This window comes from Beta vulgaris, chromosome 9 (assembly GCF_026745355.1).
Source record: "Beta vulgaris subsp. vulgaris cultivar EL10 chromosome 9, EL10.2, whole genome shotgun sequence".
Classification (NCBI taxonomy): domain Eukaryota; kingdom Viridiplantae; phylum Streptophyta; class Magnoliopsida; order Caryophyllales; family Amaranthaceae; genus Beta; species Beta vulgaris.
In genome coordinates, this window is record NC_079210.1 from 25,785,628 (window position 1) to 25,794,967 (window position 9,340).

Here is a 9,340-nt window from a genome sequence, read left to right on the forward strand (position 1 = left end):
AATTTCTTCGTCACTGTGCCACACGGCGTCACGTCATCGAGTCATCGCGTCATTGCGTCAATGTCAACCTGTAAAAAATTCATCCATAACAGTTTGCCCCCAATTGTTGAAATCGGGGTAACACAAAGCCCATGAGACAATTGTAAGAAATTTCTTTAAATTAACAAAGAAGCTCTGTCTAAATCATTAGGAGATCAAAAAATCATAAGCTAAATCTTTGCACTTGTCAGTTTTTAGAAAAAATTCCGAAGGGGACATAAGGAAGGAAAGGAAATCCCTTTGAACGGTTTATCTTTGGCAGTTCAAGAGTCACCAACTGCAAAAAGGTAGTTTTTGTTTAAATTGCCGTTTTAATTATAACCGTTGGTCCCATTATCATGATTACTTTTAGTTGGCATAAATAACTAAGGCGGTTTTTAAACAACTCAATCCTCACTTCCAATTTCATCAAATCTTTCTCTCTTTAAGTAAGGCAACTTCCTTAACTCTCTTTATTCTCTCCACCGGAAAATCGATCGATGACACCAGGTAATTTCGCACTTTTCGCTCATTTTTTCCTTTGATTCGCTCTATTTTCTCTTCTTCTACTGTTCTCATGGCACCCAGTAGATGCAGCATTAGGACTTTTGTGAAGAACCAAGAGAAATCGAAAGGGAAAGAAAAAGTTGTAGAATTAAGGGTAGAAAATGAGGACGAACTGTCAACGATGTCAGAAGAGGACCTTTTAAGGTTTTTAGACTTAGGAAATTTGCCTGAGAGTACTGTCATTAGGAATGCTGAACCTGACGAACCCCTAGAGTCGTGTCCCAAAAAATGGGTAGTGCTTTATGAATACCCTTTAAAAATAGGTCTTAGGCTTCCCTTCACCCCCATGGCAAGGGACTTGATGCAGATTTACCAAATCAGTCCTGCGCAAATTATGCCCCAAGTCTGGAGGATTCTTAGTGTCATCGACAGAGTGACAACGTCATGGGAAGAGGCCTTCACCCTTCACGACCTACTGCTACACGACGAAATTAAGGTTAAAGCAAAAACTAGGATAGCCCTACATGCAAAAGCGAGGTTAGAACCTCTGGTCGGGGGAATTCAATCAAATGACAGGGGTTGGAAGAACAGGTTTGTTTTTGTGAAGAGGTCGTCGCTAGGGGAAGCCGGGGAGTCACTGGTTGGTGGCTGGAATACAGAAGGTGTGTTTATTTCCAGTTTTTCTAACTTCGTGACGTGTCGTTAGCACCATTCTTACATCGTTTCTACTGCAGGTCTTAATCCAAAACTATTGTCGCATCGCTACGAGTCTCATAGTCTCTGTGACAAGTTTCTGAAGGTGTCAGAGGACGACAAGCAATTCAGAAGGGTTCTTTTTGCTTCTCAAGATAGTTGTTCATCTATGGCATCTGGTTAGTCCACCTGTCTTTTATTTTTAAGTAGGATTCTCTAAGGAAGTACCTTGCGTTACTAACTCTAGTACTCTTGAACAGGTTCATCACAGTCGCATCCTAGGGGGAGTTTGGACGGTCAGGCGCTAGCTGAGATGCTGCGCAAACGTAAGAGGGAATCTTTTGCTGACGCGACGTCCCTGTCATCAGCGTCAGCAAAGAAGGACACAGCAGTCGTCGTCCATTTGGACGATGAACATGATGTCGCGTCTAAGATGCGCAAAACTGATTTCCTGGGCCCTCCTGACAAGAGCGGGCCCTCCTACTCTGTGACCGTCCCAAGTGACTTCATGTCGTTGGAACGGTCCATATGGCCTGAAGCAGACAGGTTCCTTTTTCCTAGCGCAATGGAAAGGATCAAGGAACACACTCTTCCTCGCATGATGTCGGATGGGCTGGAACTCCTAATTCAGGTATAAACTTCCGACTTCCTTTTTCAGACATTATGCCTTCTTATGACAATAACTTGTGACTCTCTAAATGAAGCGTATCATATATTTTTTGTGCAGTCTTCTCAACATCTACTGATGGCTAAGAGGGTGATCTCTTCTCTGCTGAAGGGTAATCTGACCATGAAGCAGAGAATGGAGAAGGCTGAATTGGACGCGAAGTCCAAAAGCGACGAGGTGGAGTCTTGCAAGAAGGCCATGAAAGACATGAAAAAGTCTTTGCAGAAGAATGGGAGAGCTAGAAGAAATAAGGCAGAGGGCGACTAGGTTGGAGGAGTCTTCTCGTCATGAGATCTCGACGCTCCAAGCGAGCGTCGACGCACAAAAGAACGAGCTGGACATGCTCGAGGCTGAGGTGACGACTAGGGTCAGGGCAAAGCTGATGTACCAGTTCCTGATGAAGAAGACAACATCATGGACGCCGCAAAAGGACATTGACCTATGCATCCAATTCATGGGGTCAATGAAAGATCTTATGGATGAGGAGGACTTATCTGCGACGGCGGATTCTTCATCAAAGGTTGATGAAAATGCCCCGTCTTGTGCTGGGTTCATAGCGTCAGATGTGCCACCTGACCCTGAGATTGAGAAGGAAGCCCCAGCCACTGTCTTGCCAGCTGAAGCGTCATAGGAGAAGGAAGCTGAGAAGGTCCATGACGTTTAATCTCCTAGTCCCTTATGTCATGCCTCTTATCGTTTAACTTTTAATAAACTATGTTTTAGTCACTCAAGGATGACTGTTTGTATATACTTTTGGGTCACCTATGGGGTGACCATAACTTTTTAATTTCTATCGTCGTACTTTTTGGTCCCTATGGGGGTGACCATTTACTTCGTTGCTTTTGAATTTTTAACATAGATAATCTTATGTCTCTACTGTGTGTCACATGCATGTGTCTCGGTCGTTATTCTGACGTTTCTAGAGGATTATCCAGGCGTCCAATAGGCCATCTTTGGTCGCTCGGACGTATCGTTTGGACTTAATAAGAGTCATCATTGGTCCTGCGGACATATTGTTTGGACTTAATAAAAGTCGTCATTGGTCGTTCAGACGTGCCGTTTGGACTAAACGACTTTTTAGAATACACATAGGAAATACATAAAACTTACATGTGCCCGTCAGGGGGATGGCTGAAATGTCATCAGTGGCTATGATTTTAAAATGACTGTACCCCTGTCGTCGCGTTGGCTGAGGCAATGGTGGAAATCGTCGGGACGTTCATGAGTTGAATGGGGACAATTTGCCTGCAACTTCAACAAGTACCCAGTGAGAGAACACTATAGTCGCTAACACCTAGCGACCCAATCATTATAGCATTACCAACCAATCTGCATCTCTATGTATGTATATGTTGTTTTTTTTTTAGACTGAAAATAAAAACAAAGCTCGTCACTTGGCTTTTAAAAGTAGTATCGTTTGAGGTGCGTGGCATTCCAGCTGCGAGGTACGGAGCTTCCGTCATGTCGGACCAATTGGTAGGCTCCATGGCCTACTACTTTACTGATTTGATATGGTCCTTCCCACTTCTGGCCTAACTTGCCAGCGTTAGCCTCTTGTGTGTTCTGGAATACTTTCCTTAGGACCCAATCTCCTTCGACGAAGGACTTGGCTTGGACGTTTTTGTTGAAGCTCCTCGCTACTATTTGCTGCTGTGCTGCCATGCGCACCAGCGCTGCGTCGCGCAATTCCTCAATGGTATCTTGGTCGTTAATCAACTCGTCGCAGTTCCGTCGCTCCGTCGCTAGGCTGCATCTCGCAGTTGGGACGCTCACCTCCGACGGCAAGACAGCCTCGCAACCATAGACTAGTGAGAACGGAGTTTGTCCGGTGGCGGTGCGCGGTGTCGTGCGGTTAGCCCATAAGATGGAAGGCAACGCCTCCGCCCATTTACCTTTTTTGGCTGTGAGCCGCTTCTTCAAAGAGTCAATGATCGTTTTGTTGCTGGACTCAGCCTGTCCATTGGCTTGCGGGTACCTTGGCGTTGACGTTAGCAACACTATGCCCCATTCATCCTAGAAGCGTCTTGTTTCGTTGCTAATGAACTGCGACCCGTTGTCGCATACTATCTCGGACGGGACGCCAAATCTGCAAATGATGTTAGTGTATATAAAGGAAATCACGTACCTGTTGAAAAGAACCTGCCTCAATTCACTTAGAAAAATAGTCAGTTAGTGCCAACACAAAGACCTACTGACCTGGGGCTGGAGGTAATTTACCAACTATGTCCATGCCCCACTTCATGAAAGGCCAAGGTGTTAGAGTAGGATGCAAAAGTTCACAAGGGTTGTGCGTCATACCTGCATGTCGTTGACAACTATCACATTTGACGACATACCTTATTGCGTCCTTCCTCATTGTTGGCCAATAATATCCCATGCGCAATACTGTATTAGACAAACTGCGCCCTCCTAAATGATTCCCACAGGTGCCATCATTATTAAATCACAACGATCTCCTTCACTTATGCTCCAACGTCTTGACTCACGCTCCTCAACGGCTGAATTTATGGCTTGTTAGACTCTTTCCTTATTTAGTCGGACCGTTACTTATTTAATGCTTTAGCTTCAAATCTCACATTGTTTGCTACGTCTTCGGGTCTGAATTTCTTCGTCACTGTGCCACATGGCGTCACGTCATCGAGTCATCGCATCATTGCATCAATGTCAACTTGTAAAAAATTCAGCCATAACATACCCCTTCATGGACGCCCGACCAGGTATCAAGAAAGCTCCCCTTTAAGGATTCCCGACCCGGTATCGCCAGGGGCTCCTGGTCCGCCTATATACTGTAGGTTGGCCCTGTTGACATCATGGACCTGGTCGGTGCTTACCCGACCCGATCTCCTATCACCCTTCCCCTATGGAGGTCGGTCGCAAAATCGTGGGAAGAAAATTACGCCACGAATGGGCTTCACCCGGTCGGACGGCTCTTCTGCCCCTTCCTGGCGTGGGGATAAATGTTTGGGCCTATCAAATCCCCTCAAAAGTCTTACGCCATGTGGCACCGCCACCTAAGTTTCGTAGGTCCCACCAACTATAGCATGGCTAACAAGCATTGGGGGATCCGTGGGTCCCACAGAAATCATTCTTGAAAAGGTATCTTCAATCCCTAGGTGAGCTGTCCCATCCAGCACACCATTTCCTAGGAGTTCTCACCACTATAAATACCTCTTGTCACATCAATGCAAAGGTATTGAATTCTCACCTAACTAACTTGAGTTTCTCACTTTAGATCCTCTCTCTACCTCAATCATCAACTGACTTGAGCGTCGGAGGGGCGATCCCGGAACAACCCCCGGGGTAGTTTTTCTGTGTTTTGCAGGTTTCCGGTGAACTGTTAACCAGCTCTGCTCAGACTTGAGGACTTTCTCAGCACAGACCATTAACCTTAATTTCTAGACAGAAACACACCTGACTACCAGTGTGGGCGCTTATTTTGGCCGCCTATGTAGATCTAGACTCTCCGTTGGTAGTCCATGGTTATGATTTTGAATTTTCGTCACCCCATGGTTTTGATTTGAATTTTTCATCTTCATTAGCAGAACAATCAACCGGGGGTTTTTAATTTATGGGTTTACTTCTTTTTTTAGATTCTTGGTAATCTTTGAATTATGTAATTTTTTTTAGCATTTCATGGTGTATACCAGTCAAGTTCATGAAGTGGATGAGTTTTTCTCTCCTTTTCCTCTTCCTATAATTGAACTAGAAACTGTAGAAATTGAGCAATTTTGAGGAAGATGCAGTTTCAATTTCTTCAAAACCCATTTCATTAATGAGAAAATAATTGAATTTTTTTGGGAATCCATGGTCAAACTCGCCAGAGGAGATGGTGTCGCTGAAAAATTGGTGGTGGTAGTGGCTCCAATGTTGCAGTTCATAGTGGTGGTAAAAGAAGAATGGGAAGGGAGGTGAGGGAAAAGGTAGAAGGAGATATACCACTACAGTATAAAAATATGTATTTATGGCGTTAGTAAGAGATTTTAGGGCGTAATTTAGCAACCCAGTAAAAGACTCATAAAGAGATGTGCTTGTTCTTGTATTGGCCGGCTCAATGTCCAACTCAAGTTTATTATATAATTAATTAAAGTGAAAGTTCAACTAAAATTTAAGACTTTTTTATGAGAAAAACCATTTTAAAGTAAAGTTTTGTGATAAACAACCGTATAATTTTTTTTACTTATTACAAACAACCTTTAAACTCTATTTTCTTGTCACATCAAACCTCTTAACCATTTTTCGGCATTGACCTCCCTCCGCTCTTTCCCTCTCTTTTGAAGTTTAGAAGGTTGTTTTTCATAAAATGTCACTTTTGAAATGTTGTTTTTGACAAAAAAAAACATAAAATTTAATAAGAAAATTTTCCACTTTAGTGCTCTTAAATTTTTATAAATTTTCAATTTGGTATTGGAGGTGTACTCAAATTATACTTTGGTCTATGTATTTTCATAAATTGCATTTTGGTGCTATGGGATATAAAAAAGGTTCTCAATCGGTCTCACTAATATCATGGGTGTCTTGAGATTTACATTATTCGCTAGTGGAAAAAAGCCTATCTGATGCTGTAACAGCCCGCACTTCCGAGCTGTTAGCTAATCATACTTAACATTCACTAATCACAATCAATGCTTAATAACCTCGAATTAATAATTACTCGCAGCGGAAACATAAACCTGAAAACGATCTTGGACCTGTGGGTTATGGCCCACAACAATATAACTTCACAACCAATAACAGATTACAATTTACTTTATTCCCAAAATAATAGAATATTAAATCTTTCACTAAGAACTTGAATACTTCCAAATACAACCTTCGAATTATTAAATCTAATAATAACCTTGATATCCAAATTCTTCATTTCATCCATTCTGAGCTTTCCACACATGGACCTGCAAGGTCACTAACAATGAACTCTGCCCCCACCAGGACAGGTTCCAAGAACAAAATCAGCGAAACTGAGTACACACTGTCCAACTATAAAACATTTTCGGTGGCTTAAAAATGTATGTACAGATTTAAACTTATCTTATGAAACCATCGTAATCAAGATGTTACAAGACATTTGCAATTAGATACATCGAAGTCATAAAGAAGTATATAACAAATATTTGAACATAGTTTGTAATGCTACTTCCATAGAACTAATACAATCTTTCGAAGTCGACTCTAACATACTCTACGTCAATAAATCTCTCTCACTTCTAAGGATCATATACCAAAAATATTTAATCCATACGTATATCATAGTTAACTCTTGCATATATTCCTAACAAAATTCTTAGTAAATCATTCCATAATTGACGCATAAATTCCATAACTTGGGTGCACAAAACATCATTTCAAAAATTAAAATTTGAAATAACTCTCCACGAAACCACTCGAATACTTAAATACAAATTCTATTTTCTTTCAGAAATCATATTATACTGGGGAAGAGAACACGAATAGAGTTGCCTTTCAGGCGAATTCTCTAAGCTTTATACAAGGACGTCTCCCTCTTCCATTTTGTACTGCTTGCAAGACTTTTAGGTCATGACCCCACATAACGGAGCAATTTCCGCTCCGGAGCAATACCCGCTCTAGCACATAATGAGCAAACCTGCTCCACAAATGTTGTTCGTCACTGCTTTAGCAGCTTCTTCCCCCTCATAAAACAGATGCAGAAATTCATATTTTCGAAGATTCAGATTCATAAATCTCAAATTATCATAATAGAATCACTTTCGGGTATTAGATATACCCAAATTAAATTGCTTACATAATATTTTAGTAACTTGGTATAAATCATCCTTTATAAAAATTCTTTGGCTTAATCTCTTTCAATACCGACTTTACAGAAACTATGCTTCATTTTCATAAAGGATTCTCCAAAACAAAACACTGGTTACCAAAAGATCATGTCTCCAAATTAGAGTTTCTATTTTATATAAACTTTGTATCCAATACACAAATGCTCTTTACGAAGAATACCCTTTTCCATTCAATCTTATTTGGCAATCCATCAACTCACAAACATCCCCAATGTATATTTCCTATCTTTACAAATCCATTTCCAAGGATTCGGAATTCTCCAAGGACTACCCCTGAATAATGTGATATATCTTTTAGTCGAAGTTCTCTTTCTTCCCAAAACACATTCATACAGCTTACTTATAACTTTTTAGATGCATTCTAAATATAATATCCCAATTGATATGTTGTTGGCTCCAATAGTATTATAAATTCTCAGCGTATAACCAAAGTTGTTTTTCCAGAGAATACCTAAAGGTGCTTTTAAAGAATATAATTTAATCATAATCTGGATTTCTATTCCTCACAAACATATAACACAATATTTAGTTTATGAACTTATAAACTCTTATTTACCAAAGCCGAAGGACAAATTCCTCAAAATTTATATTGGAAAACTCCTTTCTTTGAAGACTTATATTATAGTCATAATGAGTCGCATCACAAACATCTATCAATAATTTACATACATAATCTAAGTTCATAATTTGTCTAATAGATATATCGATTATACTTGATATCTCACTCTAGAATCAAATCCAATTATAACTTACATGTGCCTGAAATAACTCATACGACTACTTTAGTGAAAACATAAAACATAAAACATAACTTGTAGCCAATAAAACTTAATCTGCGATTTAGTTCTACCTTTGTCTTAACACTCATAAACATGTATTTCAGAAACCATATAGTACACAAATCACATTTCTAATATAACATAAGTTTAACTTATGAAAACATATCAAGATCAACTTATATAGTTTATATGATCAATCGAAACATCAATAATATATTTTAAAAGTGGAAGGACATATGTGTACCTCTTTCATTTCCCCAAAGAATGCTCAATTCCATAATAATCTTCAAGAGTCCAACATCTCTAATTTTTTTATCAACCTCCAACAATCACCTCACAACAATATGAAGAACAATTAACATTCATTCCTATTAGATATCAAATATAACTACTCTTATCATAACAACTCACTCCTCATTACCCATAAACTGCACAATTTATATCTTATTCCCAATCTCGCAAATTAATCTATTTCCATTTTCATAACTTTATGAACAACCACAATCTCTTATTTCAATCAAGGATGTTGGGCAAAATCAATGGTTCCAAAATCTGATTTTCGATCAAGATTGGAATCAAAATTCAATCTTAGAAAAATAAAGTTCAATACATGCTTAGGCTAATTTCAATTGCTAAAACAATTAAGCTTAGGGAAAGCATTTATCATCTAGTTTCAAAATACTTAACAATTTAAAGTCTAATAATCATAAACTGAACCTTGTAAAAATCTTAAGATTACAAAATTTAACCGTTCATAAACTGAAAGTTCTTTAAGTATATTAGAAGAAGATGAAAGCTTTTACTTTTACTAAAATAACCAACAACACAACATCACCCATGAACTACTATAGCAGCAGCGGCAATAC

At 39.6% G+C, this 9,340-nt stretch overlaps 1 long non-coding RNA gene across 1 annotated transcript; it reads right to left on the reverse strand.

The window, feature by feature from the left end:
• Positions 1-6,550: 6,550 nt before the first annotated feature.
• Positions 6,551-9,091, reverse strand: LOC125493092 (uncharacterized). Its single transcript, XR_007269486.2, has 2 exons — positions 8,719-9,091; positions 6,551-6,798 (listed from the first exon to the last, which is right to left on the reverse strand). It is a non-coding gene; the product is annotated as an uncharacterized LOC125493092 (long non-coding RNA).
• Positions 9,092-9,340: the final 249 nt, after the last annotated feature.